A 14286-nucleotide genomic window follows, 5' to 3' on the forward strand; every position below is an offset into this window, starting at 1 on the left:
TATTTATTTTAAATCTTGTACACAAATGTTCATATCAGTGCTACTCATAATAGCCACAAAGTGGAAACAACTCAAATGTCTATAAAGTGATGAATAAACAAAATGTGGTATATCTGTACAATAATACAAATAGCTATTTGCATAGTAATACAAATAATAATTTGTCAGTAAAAATGAATAGAGTACTTAAATGTTATGCCACACAGACAGACCTTGAAAACATGCTAAATAAAAGGAGTCAGTCACAAAGGACCACATATTGTCCAATTCCATTGCTATGAAATGTCCAGAATAGGCAAATCTACAGAGACAGAAAGAATTAGTAGTTGCCAGGGGCTGAGGAGAGAGGAGGTTAGGATGTCACTGGTGGGTACAGAGTTTCTGTATTATGAAATTACTCTGGTGTTAGATAGGGGAAAAAAAAAAAAAAACAACAACAACTACTGAATCTATATCTTAAAATGATGAATTTTGTGGTATGTGAATTATGGCTCAAAAGAAATAATGTACCGTGAAAAAGACCAGATAGACTTGGAAATAAGCCAGAAATTACTTTTAGCAAAGAAAAATAAAAATCATTGCAATTGAAAAGCCACGGTAAGCATGTCCAACAGCAGATGAAACCCAGCTGAACAGAGCATTACATCTTAGGAACTGACTGGTGTGGAGGTGAGAAAGTGGAATGTAAGAAGGAGAGGCTAGAGATAGGAGGGCAGACAGAAGGAACAGTGTGCCCTAGCAAGAGTTCCCCCAAAGAGGGCATGCTGTGGGGCAGTTTTGTCAAGAGGGAGTATCTGGTATTTCACAGGCTTAACTCAAATGTTGAAACCTCAGTTTGGAAACAGAGTGAGTTCTGAACAGAATAAGTAAAACTAAATCTCTACCTTAGAGAAACTAAGAGCACCATAGACAGGAATTTCTTCTTTTCATTGAGGAAGGCACCCCACATTTGTCTTGCAGGTTTCCATGATCTTTGTCATACTCTTTTCCATCTCTTAGAGAGTACAAACCCTGATTGGGGAAGCATATAGAATACCCCTTGAAACAGGCTACTAGAAAGCAAAGTCTTGACTGCATGATCTGGGCCCTGATGCCACCACGATTGGTCCCTCAGCAGCTGTGTACCTGAGGTTTCACAAGACCTTTCAGCCATACCTCCAGCTCCACGAAAAACTATAGAATAGAGTAAGGGAGCATCAAGTTTGTCATTCCCAGCTTCTCACTTGAAAATGGCAGCGAGTGAGCATTTACTCAGGGCTGAGTTTCCTGCCTCCAAGGCAACGGGAATGTCTGGTGAGACTCCCAAGAGCTCGGTGCTAAATCCTAAGGAGTTATGATTGGATACTTATATAAGGAAAACAGAATAAAATACACTATCTTTAATAAAGGCTTTACAGAAAATGTAGCTTTCTTGATATGGCTGTTTCTTGTATTGATTCTCAGTAAAAGCCAAGGGGAACCCTTTCAATTACCCATCAGCATAGGTCTTCCTTGGGGGCACAGTGTCATGCATGGTAAGGAGCAGCACTCAGAGCTATATACCGTGAGGTTAAGTCCCAACTCTCTACCTTGTGGTGGGGTGATCTTAAGCAAGACACACAAGCTTTCTCAGCCTATCTCCTCCTAAGCAGAGTGGCTCTCTGAGGAGCACTACCTATAGGAAATATAACTTGAGAATTGAAGAGGGATGGAGTGCCTGTAAAACCATGCCTTGATCTTGGTCTCATAGTGAGCAGCACATATCAGCTCCTGCTGTTACTCCTTCATTATACTTCATGGTGGCTTGGCAGTTGGTCACTGCAACCTGCCTGGCACTTCTTTGCCAAAAGTGTTAGGTGAGTCTTGGGGCCTAATGCTATCCTCCCAGGTTCAGGGTGGCAGTCCTAGTTGAACCTGCGGGTCCTCTACTTCACCCTGCCTTAAGTCTGTTCATCAGTCAAAGGTACAGAGAGGGGTACAAGTTGGCCTGTGTGCAGGTAGAACCTATGATGGAGCCCATGTGTAAGTGGGGCAACTCTGGCCAACTGTGCTCTTCAGCTCTTCTTCAGCAAGTATCTTAATCTAGGGGACAGCTGCTGTAGATCTATATAAGTACCCCTGGTATCCCTAGGGGTACTGGGTGACCAGTGGTAGTGGCCCATACAGGCTGGGAGGCCCCTGAGGTCAGGGGCCCTGAATGGGGTGTCAGAGGCAGGAGGTGGGGAGACTACCGAGGACTCTCATAGAAGTTTCAGCCATAGAGAGTGGGACCACCTGAGCTGGTATAAGGCTAAGCAAAGTGAGGTTCATGCACTGGTATTGAGCTCAGAAAGTAATCAATTTAGAAACTTGTGTGGCAGTTTGACATTGCTGTGACATTCTTACTGTATTTTATAAAGCTATAATTACACAAAGTCTAAAAAATTTTGAAAGGATTTTGGGAAACACTGATTTAAGGTTTCTAGAACATCAAGCTACACCCAGAAGTGGATGTTTTGTCCTGCTGTAGAGCATTAGAATGGGGAGCAGGAAAGCAAAGGCCTTCATGGAGCAGAGTTAGGAGGTTCTGGGTTTTCCTAGTTTGATACATGGGTACAGATGGAAAAAGTTTAGGATTTGTACACAATGGTGTGCCTGTCTGCCTTTCTATGACCTGGGGTTACCAGGAGGAAGAACAGCAGAAGGTAGTGCCCAAAGGAAGTGCTAACAGTCCTAGGGCCTATGGTCACACTTTCTGGTTAGCAGAATGAATGCAAGCAGGTATGAGGACTCTCAGACTAGGTTGGAATATAATTCACCATGAACTCCTTGAGGAAAGGTGTTCAGTGATGGTGTCTGACCCAGGTATTCTGTCATGTCCAAAGATATCTATTGCAACATTATAATAGAGCACATTTACCCAACTGTCTCAAAAAAGAAGTATTGAGGAAATAAGCTATTGATTTTGTAGCCCCTAATTAATATCTATGAAGACTGAAGTACTATAGGGGCGCCTGGGTGGCGCAGTCGGTTAAGCGTCCGACTTCAGCCAGGTCACAATCTCGCGGTCCGGGAGTTCGAGCCCTGCGTCAGGCTCTGGGCTGATGGCTCAGAGCCTGGAGCCTGTTTCCGATTCTGTGTCTCCCTCTCTCTCTGCCCCTCCCCCGTTCATGCTCTGTCTCTCTCTGTCCCAAAAATAAATAAACGTTGAAAAAAAAAAATTTTTTTTTAAATAAAAAAAAAAAGACTGAAGTACTATAGAAAAATAGTTCACATGGAGTGTTATTTGGAAAAAGCAGGATATGAAGTTGTATTAAAGTATAAAGACAATCAGAAGGCTGTTGGAACACCTGGGTGGCTCAGTCATTAAGCATCTGACTTCACTCAGATCATGATCTCACATTTCATGGGTTTGGGCCCTGCATCAGGCTCCCTGCTGATAGTGTGGATCCTGCTTGGGATAGTCTGTCTGTCTCTCTCTCTCAAAATAGGTAAACTTAAAGAAATGAAGGCTGTTGCAAAAATAAATAAATAAATAAATAAATAAATAAATAAATAAATAAATAAATAAGAAGATATTATATTTAATTGTATACCAATAAATTAGATAACTTAAATGAAATGGAAAAATTCCTAGAAAGACATGAACTACCAAAGCTGACACAAGAAGAAATAGACAATTTGAATAGACCTATAACAAGAGTTTGAATTAGTAAACAACAACCCACAAAGAAAAGCCTAGACCCCGATGGCTTTACTTCTTTATTCTACCAATCAATTAAAGAATTAATACCAAATTCTTCATAAACTCTCAAAAAATAGGAGAGGGGTACCTGGCTGGCTCAGTCAATGGAGCATTTGACTTAGGATTGTAGGTTCGAGCCCAAACTGAGTATAGAGATTACTTAAAAATAAAATCTTTTTGGGGTGCCTGGGTGGCGCAGTCGGTTAAGCGTCCGACTTCAGCCAGGTCACGATCTCGCAGTCCGTGAGTTCGAGCCCCGCGTCGGGCTCTGGGCTGATGGCTCAGAGCCTGGAGCCTGTTTCCGATTCTGTGTCTCCCTCTCTCTCTGCCCCTCCCCCGTTCATGCTCTGTCTCTCTCTGTCCCCAAAATAAATAAACGTTGAAAAAAAAATTTTTTTTTTAAAAAATAAAATCTTTTTTAAAAAAATAGGAGAGAACATTTCCCAACTTATGCTAGGAGGCCAATCATCAGGATACCAAAAGCAGACAAAGATATCACAGAAAAGAAAAATACAAACCAATATTTCTTACGACTGTGGACACAAATCCTCAAAAATACAGCCATATGCATATACATGCATACATACATATATATATGTATGTATGCATGTATGTATATATATATTTGGCTCAACATATAAAAATCAATTGATACAGTATACTATATCAATAGAATAAAAACAGACACCACATGATTAAATCTAACACCCATTCATGACCTAAACGAATAACAGCAAGCTAGGAATAGACTAACTCCATCAACATAATAAAAGGACATCTTTGAAAACCCCATTCAACTAACATCATACTTAATGGAAAAGACTGGAGGCTTTCTTTCTAAGGAAAATGAACAGGAACAAGACATTGTACTAGAGTTTCTAGGCTAAATGACTTCAAGATTGGAAGGTACAGGATCAATCTATAAAAATCAGTTGTATTTCTCTACACTTGTAAAGAACAATCAAAAAACAAAGTTAAGACAATAATTACAATAGCACAGAAAAGAATTAAATGTTTATGAGTAAATTTAACAAAAATACAGTATAAAGCTTATACTTTGGATGCTACAACTCATTGTTGTACCAAAGACCTAAACAAATGGAAAGACATTCCATTGGATGTCTTAATATTGTTAACATGGTAGTAGTACCGAAATTGATCTACAGATTCAATGCAATCCCTTTCAGAATTCTAGCTGGCTTAGAAATTAACACTCTGATCCCAAAGTTCATGTGGAAACTCAAAGGCCCCAGAATAGCCCAAACAGTCCTGAGGGGAAAAAAGCAAAATTGGAGGACTCACACTTCCTGAGTTCAAACCTTAATGCAGAGCAATAGTAATCATGATAGTGTGGTACTAGCACAAGGACAAACCTTATAGGTCAAAAGAATAGAACTGAGATCCTGGAAATAACTCACATTTCTGTGATCAGTTGATTTTTAACAAGGGCACCAAGACCATTCAATGGATGGAGAAAGAGGAGTCTTTTTTTTTTTTAAGTTTGTTTATTTTGAGAAAAAGTGGGGGAGAGAAGGAGAGAGAGAGAATCCCAAGCAGGCTCTGCACTGTCAGTGCAGAGCCTGATGTGGGGCTCAAATTCACAAATTGTGAGATTAGGACCCGAACCCAATTTAAGAGTCAGATGCGTAACCGACTGAGGCACCCAGATGCTCCTGAAAGAACAGTCTTATCAACAAATGTTACTGGGACAGCATGATATCCACATGCAAAAACATAAAGTCGGGTCCTTACTTCACACTGCATACAAAAATTAACTCAAAATAGATGAAAGAAATAAATGTAATAGCCAAACTACAGAACTCTTGTGACTTTGGATTTGCTAATGGACTTTTGGAGATGAAAGCAAAATCACAAGCAAAGAAGAAATAGGTAAATTGTATTTCATTAAAATTTACCACTTGTGCTTCAAAGGACACTATCAAGATGGTGGGGAAAAAAACTAGAACTGGGAAAAATATTTGCTAATCATATTTCTAATAAAGGACTTATTTCTAGAATACAAGTATTCTTACAACTCATGCAACTCAGTAATAGATTAATGACACAATTTTTAAATGGGCCAAGGATTTAAATAGCTGTTTTTAAATATGATATACAAATACCCATTAAGCAAGTGAAAAAATACTCAACATTATTAGCCATTGGGGAAATACAAGTAGAACCACAAGATTCCACTCCACACTACTAGGAAATCAAAAGATAGATAATAAGTATTGGCATCAATGTGAAGAAATTGGGACTTTCGTACACTGCTGTCGGGTATATAGAATGGTAGACACTTTGGAAAACAGTGTGGCAGTTCCTTAAAAAATTAAACATAGGCATAACACTTGACAGTCCTCAGTAAATACCCAAGAAAAATGAAAACCTGCCTACGCAAATAACATTTATTTGAACATTAATATGAATGTTCAAATAGCCATTTGACAAAGGAACTTTTTTTAAATGTTTTGAGAGAGAGAGAGAGAGAGCATGAGTGGAAGAGGGACAGAGAGCAGGAGACAGAATCTGAAGCAAGCTCCAGGCTCCTAGCTGTCAGCACAGAGCCTGATGCGGGACTTGTACTCATGAACCATGAGATCATGAGCTGAGCTGAAGTCGGATGTTTAACCAACCAAGCCACCCAGGGGCCCAGACACAAGAATTTCAGTCTTCAGTAAATATCCAAGAAAAATGAAAACATGCCTATGCAAATAACGTTTATTGAATGTCTTTATGAATGTTCCTATCAGCATTATACACAGTAGCCAAAAACTTTAAACCAACCAAATGTTCATTAACGGAAGCAAGGTGTGGTTATCCATATAATGAAGTACTATTCAGTCATAAAAAAGGAGTCAAGTACCAATACATTCTACAGCATGGATGAACCTTGAAAACATGTGAAGTGAAAGAAACCAATGCTGGATGTCACATATTCTGTGATTCCATTTATAGGAAATGTCCAGAATGGGGACATCTCTGGAAATGGAAATAGATTAGATCATCCCATCAGGGAGACCTATGAAAACAGAAAATGGACTAGAATGGGAGAATTGGGGGGTGGTAACAGATACAGAGTTTATTTTTGAGATGATGAAAATACTCGGAAATTGCTATTGCAACTGTTGCACAACTTTGTGAAGATACCAAGAACTGTTGAATGGTATATTTTAAGTTCATCAATTGTGTGGTATGTGGGTTACATCTCAGTAAAGCTATTCACCAAAAATAAACACATTACACACATACATATACACAGATTAAAATGGAGAAGTGCAAGAAAATGCATGAGACACTTTCTATGTCAGCAGCACCTAGGACTTGGAAGTGGCTTTTTTTCATAGGCTTTTGTTTTGAAACTTTAAAACCTTGAGCAACATGGAAAAATAGTCCATTGAACATCTTTGTACCCTTCACCTAGATTCACCAGGTTTTGTCATGTTTGTCAGTTTTGATTTTACTTTTACTCTACAACACATATGATAAACACATGACACTTCTTCCTATGAGAGGCACTTCCTAAACAGGATGCTGTCCTACATAATCACATTCCATTATCACACTCCACTGGGTATTTAGTCCTATACTTTAAAGCTTTTTAACAATTTTTTGTGAAGTACTGTCCATTGTTTAGAGTTCACTCTTTGTGTTGTATAGTTGTATGTGTTTTGACAAATGCATAATGTCATGTATCCAGCATTATAATCATGCACACTAATTTCCTCTCCCTAAATATCCCTTGTACTGTAGCTATTCATTGATCCCTTCCTCCTCCCTGAACACCTGAAAATCACTGGCCTTTTTACTGTCTCCATAGTTTTGCCTTTTCTAGAACGTCATATAATTGGAATCATACTGTATGTAGCCTTTTCTAATGGGCATCTTTCACTTAGCAATATCTATTTAATGTTCTTACATGCATTTTCATGGTTTGATAGCTCATTTCTTTTTTTTACCAAATAATATTCCATTGTATGGATGTACCACAGTTTGTATATATCACAATTTATCCATTCCCCCATTGAAGGACATCTTGGTAGTTTCCATTTTGGGGAGTTATGTATAAACAATATATAAGGCTGCTATGAACATTCATGTAGAGGTTTTTGTGTGAATAAATGTTTTCAACTCGGGCAAATACCTAGGAGTGCCATTGCTGGGCCATGCCATAAGACTAACTAGGTTTAGCTTTAAAGAAACTCCCAGGCTATATTTCACAATGACTGCATTCCCACCAACAGTGATTGAGTTCTTTTGATCACATCCTTGCTCAGCATTTGTTATTAGTTTTTTAGGTTTTAACCATTTTAATAATCATTGAGTGATCTCTTATTTTTTTAATTTTCAATTCCCTGATTTTCACTTCTAATGTTGACCATCTTTTCATATGCTTATTAGCCATCTGGATCTTCTTTGGTGAGGTGCCCCTTTAGATCTTTTGTTTATTTTTTAGATTGGGTTGCTTGTTTTCTTACTGTTCTACAAATTCTTTGTATATTTTGGATACAAGTCCTTACTCAGATAATGTGATTTGTAAATATTTTTTCCCAGTCTGTGGCTTATCCTTTCATTCTTTTAACAATGTCTTTCTCAGAGCATAATTTTCTAATGTTAAAGAAGTCCAACCTAACCAAATTTTTTCTGTCATGGATCATGCTTTCAGTATCATATCAAAAACTCATTGCCACTGTAGTCAATAGTATTGTAGTAATTTGTGTGGTGACAGATGGTAACTACACTTACCCTGGTGAGCTCTTTGTAATGTAAAACCAAGCTCATCTAGACTTCCTACTGTGTTTTTTTCTAAGTTCTCATTTTATAGTTTTGCATTTTCCACATAGATCTATGATCCATTTTGAATTAATGTTTGTGGAAGAGGTAAGGTATGTGTCTAGATTCAGTTTTTGCATGTGATTGTCCAGTTGTTCCAGCATTATTTGTTGAAAAGACTATCTTTTCTATGCCTTTGCCTTAATCAAAGATGAGTTGACTATATCTGTATGGATCTATTTCTAGGTCTTTTGCCTTTCCATATAAACTTTAGAACCAGTTTGTCAATACATACAAAATAATTTCCTGGGATTTTTATTAGGATTCCATTTAATCTCTAGATCAAGTTATGAACAATTGACATCTTAACAATATTGAGTCCTTTATCCATGAACATAGAATATCTCCATTTTTTAGTTTGATTTCTTTCATCAGTTTTATAGTTTTCCTCATTTAGAATTTAGATATATTTTGTTAGATTTATATCTAATTACTTCATTTTTGATGCTAATGTAAATAGTATTGTAATTACAATTTCAAATACCAGTTGTTCATTACTGCCATGGACTTTTGTATGTTAACTTTGTATCCTGAAGCCTTGCTATAATTGCTTATTCTGTTTTTGTTGTTTTTGATTCTTGGAGATTTTCTACAAAGACAATTATGTCATCTGCAAATAAAGACAGCTTTATTTCTCCTTCCCAATCTGTTTGCCTTTTATTTCTCTGTCTTACCTTACTGCATTAGCTAGGACTTTTACTACAATATTAGAACTAATGAGAGGGGACATCCTTACTGCCTTCTCAGTCTTATGAGAAAGCATCTAGTGTCTCACCATCAAGTATGATGTTAGCTGTAAGTTTTTTTGTGGATATTCTTTATCAGATTGAGGAAGTTCTCTAATCCTGGTTTGCTAAGAATTTGGTTGGGTTTGTTTTTTTGTTGTTGTTGGGTTTTTTTTGTTTTGTTTTTTTATGTTTATTTTTGAGAGAGAGAGAGCACGAGTTGGGGAGAGACAGAGAGAAACAGAGACACAGAATCCAAAGTAGGCTCCAGGCTCTGAGCTGTCAGCACAGAGCCCAACATAGGGCTCAAACCCATAAACTGTAAGATCATGATCTAAGCCAAAGTAACCAACTGAGCCACCCAGGCGCCCCTAAGAGGGTTTTTTTTGTCATGACTGGATGTTAGGTTTTGTCAAATGCCTTTTCTGCATCTATTGATATGATCATAAGATTTTTCTTCAGCTTTGTTGGGCGTGATGGATTACATTAATCACTTTGGAAGTCAGCTATGCTCACCACTATACCACCAATGCTACATTAATCACTTTGAATGTTAAGCTAGTATGCATTTCTACAGTAAATTCCATTTGGTCATTGTATGTAATTCTTATACATTGTTGGATTCAATATGCCAATATTTTGTTGAAGATTTTTACATCTATGTTCATGAGCGATACTGGCCTATAGTGTTGTTTTTTTTCTTGTAATATCAGTATCTGATTTTTTATTTGGGTAATATTTGCCTCATGAGTGTTAGGATCTACCTCCTCTTCTTCTCTTCTCTAGAATATATTGTAGAGAATTGGTATAATTTTTTCCTTAAATATTTGGTAGAATTCACCAATAAGACTGTGTGGACCTGGTACTTTTTTTTCTTGGAAAGTTACTAATTGTTGATTCAATTTCTTTAATAGGCCTATTCAGATGAGTTCTTTTTCCTTGTGTGAGTTTTAGTGGATTTTTTTTTTTTTTCAAGAAACTGGCCCATTTCATCCAAGTTATCCAATCTGTGGGTATATTCATAATATTCCTTTATGTTCCTTTTATTGTCCAGGGGATCAATAGTGAAGGCCCCTTTGCATTTCTGACATTAGTGATTTGTGTCTTTTCCCTTTTTTTCTTAGCCCAGCTACAAGTTTATTAATTTTATTGCTCTTTTCAAAGAATCAGTTATTTATTTCATTGATTTTCCTCTGTTGTTTTCCTGTCTTTAATTTCATGGGTTTCTCTTCTAGTTTTTATTATTTATTTTTTCTATTTGCTTTATATTATCTTGCTTATTATTGCCTTAATATATTATTATATTGCTACTTATTATTTATTTGCTTCTGCTTGTTTGTCTTTTTCTAGTTCCTAAAGGTAAAGTTTAGATTTTTTATATCAGGTCTTTCTTCTTTTCTAAAATATGCATTCTCTGCTACAAATTTCCTTCTAAGCACTGCTTTGACTGTGTTCCACAAATTTTGATAAATTGCACTTTTTCATTTAATTAAATGTTTTTACGTTTCTCTTGAGACTTTGACCCATATATTGTTTAGAAGTCTGTGGTTTAATCTCTGGGGATTTTCTGGTAGCTTTCTGTTATTATTGTCTAGGTTAATTCTGTTGTGGACCTGAAGCATACTTTGTATGATTTTTATTCTTTTAAATTTGTTGAGGCCCTTGGGTGGCTTAGTTGAGCAACTGACTTCGGCTCAGGTCATGATCTCACAGTTTGTGAGTTCAAGCCCCCCATCAGGCTGTGTGCTGGCAGCTCAGAGCCTGGAGCCTGCTTTCAGATTCTGTGTCTCCCTCTCTCTCTGCCCCTCCTCTGCTCACGCTTTCTCTCTGTCTCTCAAAAATAAATACATGTTAAAAAAAAATTATTTTCTAAGTATGTTTTATGAACCAGAATGTGGTCTACCTTACTGAATATTCTTTGTGATCTGGAGAAGAATGTGTATATTATTGTTGAATGAAGTATTTTATAAATATCAGCTAAATTCAAATGATAGTACTTTTCATTTAATTATTTCCTTATTGATTTTCTGTCTCCTGGATCTTTGAATTACTAATAGAGGTAGAGTGAAATCTCCACTTGTAATTGTGGATTTGTCTACTTCTTGCAGTTCTATCAGTTTTTGCCACATGTATTTTGACACTCTCTTGTTAGGCATGTATACATTTAGGTCTCTTTTATCATTATGTAATGCTCCTCTTTATCCTTAATAATTTTCCTTAGTCTGGTGTCTACTTTGTCTGAAATTAATATGGCTACTCCAGTTTTATTTTAAGTAGAGTTAGAATGGCATACGGGTATATGTTGGAGATGTTGCAGGTTCCAGACCACCACAATAAAGCAAATATTGTCGTGAAGCAAGCTAAATGAATATTTTGGTTTCCTAGTACATGTAAAAGTTGCTTATACTCTATGGTAGTCTAGTAAGTGTTCAATAATAGCATTATATCTAAGAAAGCAATGTACATACCTTAAGGGAAAAAATACTTCATTGCTAAAAAATGCTAACCATCATCTCTGCTTTCAGCAAGTCATAATCTTTTTGCTGGGGGAGGGTCTGCCTCAGTGTTAATGGCTACTGACTGATCAAGGTGGTGATTGCTGAAGGCTGAGGTGGCTGTGGAAATTTCTTTAAATAAGACAATGAAATTTGCTACATCGATTGACTCTTATGAACAATCTCTACCTCTTATGAACAATCTCTCTAGCATATGATGCTATTTGATAGCATTTTACACGCAGCAGAACTTCTTTCAAAATTGGAGTCCATCTTCTCAAAGCCTGCTACTGTTTGATCAACTGAGTTTATGTCATATCCTAAATCCTTTGTTGTCATTTCAACAGTCTTCACAGCATCTTCAGTTCTAGATTCCATCTCAAGAAACCACTTTCTCAGGGCACCTGGGTGGCTCAGTCAGTTGAGCATCTGACATCGGCCCAGGTCATGATCTTGTGCCTCATGAGTTTGAGCCCCACATCAGGCTTGCTGCTGTCAGCACAGAACTCACTTCAGATCCTCTCTCCCCTTCTATCTGTCCTTCCCCACTTGGGCTCTCTTTGTCTCTCTCAAAAATAAACAAACATAAAAAAAAATCACTTTCTCTGCTAAACCATGAGAAGTAACTGCTCATCCATTCAGGCTTGATCCTGAGATAGTAGCAACTCAGTCACATCTTCAGGCTCCACTTCTCATTCTAGATCTCTTGCCATTTCAACCACATCTGCAGTTACTTCTTCCAATAAAGTCTTGAACCCCTGAAAGTTATCCATGAGAGTTGGAATTTACTTATTCCAAACTCCTGTTTATGTTGCTATTTTGACCTCTTCCCATGAATCTTGAATGTTCTTAATGGGATCTAGATGATGAAGGTTTTCCATTTACCTTGTCCATATCCATCACAGGAATCACTGTCTGTGGCAGTTATAGCCTTAGAAAATGTATTTCCTTAATAATTAAGACTTGAAAGTCAAAACTACCTTTTGATCTATGGCCTGCAGAACAGATGTGCTAGCAAGCATGAAAACAACATTAATTTCATATATCTCTATCAGAGTTCCTGGGTGACTAGGTGTGTTGTCAGTGAACCAGTAATATTTTTAAAGGAATCTTTCTATCTGAGCAGTAGGTCACAACAGTAAGCTTAAAATATGTAGTAAGCCATGTTGTAAACAGATATGCTCTCTCTAGACTTTGTTCTGTTTATAGGATATAGGCAGAGTAGATGTAGCATAATTCTTAAGGCCCTAGGATTTTTTGAATGGTAAGTGAAGATTGACTTCTACTTAAAGTCACCAGCTGCATTGGCCCCTAACAATAGAGTCAGCCTGTCCTTTGAAGCCAGGCATTGGCTTCTCCTCTCTAGCTATGGAAGTCCTAGACAGGGATGCCTGAGTGGCTCAGTGGGTTGGATGTTCATCTCTTGATTTTGGCTCAGGTCATGATCTCATGGTTTGTGGGAGGATTGAGCCCTGCATCAGGCTGAAAGCACAGAGCCAGCTTGGGAGTCTCTCTTCTCTTCTCTTCTCTTCTCTTCTCTGCTCTCGCTCTCGCTCTCTCTCTCTCGCTCGCTCTCGCTCTTTCTGTATCTATCTCTGTCTCACCCTCTCTCTCTCTCAAGATAAATAAAAAAAAATTTTTTTTAAGTCCTAGAGGTGGTTGGGTGGCTCAGTTAAGCATCCGACTCTTGATTTCAGCTCAGATTGTTATCTCACAGTTTGTGAGTTCAAGTCCCATGTCCAGCTGTGTGCTGATAGTGTGGAGCCTTCTTGGGGTTCTCTCTCTCTCCATCTCTCTCTGCCCCACCCCTGCTCGTGCTCTCTCTCTCCCTCTCTCAAAATAAATAAGCTTTAAAAAAGTGTAAAAGTCCTAGATAGCATCTACTTTCAATACAAGGCTGTTTCATGTATATTGAAAATCTGTTGTTTGATGCAGCCACCTTTGCTAATTATCTTAGCTAGATCTTCTGGATAACTATCTGCAGATTCTACATTAGCACTTGAAGCTTTGCCTTGCCTTTTTAGTTATGGAACTAGCTCCTTTCCTTAAATTCATGAACTAACCTCTGCTAGCTTCAAACTAGTTATTCTATCCTTATTATACCTGAGCCCTGTCTAATTGGTGGTGAGATTTGGGGGAGGAGACACATTCTCTTATCTTGTGATTAAATCTTTTGTTTTTTGGACCAGAGACCCTGGGCTATGACCTTCAGATGAGTTCCTTAGCCTGTGTGTGTGTGTGTGTGTGTGTGTGTGTGTGTGTGTGTGTGTGTGTGTAAGGCTACTCTGTAGTTGGTTAATTGCCCTGCCCACAAGTTATATAGACTCTAGTAAAGTAGTTCCTCTTAAAGGTAGGCTTTTGTTAAGGAGAAGGGAACTCTGGGTGTGTTTCAACTGGTTTTCTTCCCCCTCTGCCAGCCCAAAGCACACAGGGGATTTTTCCATCGCTGATCTTCACCCATGAGAGCCTGTTGGAGCTCCTGGAAGTAAAGTTAACATAAGTGTGGGTACCCTTCTGCCACTGGACCCCC

The 14286-nt window shown here is 37.9% G+C and overlaps 1 protein-coding gene across 5 annotated transcripts in view; it reads left to right on the forward strand.

The window, feature by feature from the left end:
• The window catches only part of HIRA (histone cell cycle regulator), a 105984-nt gene that overhangs the window by 65599 nt on the left and 26099 nt on the right, over positions 1-14286 (forward strand). The gene's annotated exons all lie outside the window — the stretch shown is intronic.

Source organism: Felis catus, chromosome D3, assembly GCF_018350175.1.
Source record: "Felis catus isolate Fca126 chromosome D3, F.catus_Fca126_mat1.0, whole genome shotgun sequence".
In the NCBI taxonomy this organism is placed as follows: domain Eukaryota; kingdom Metazoa; phylum Chordata; class Mammalia; order Carnivora; family Felidae; genus Felis; species Felis catus.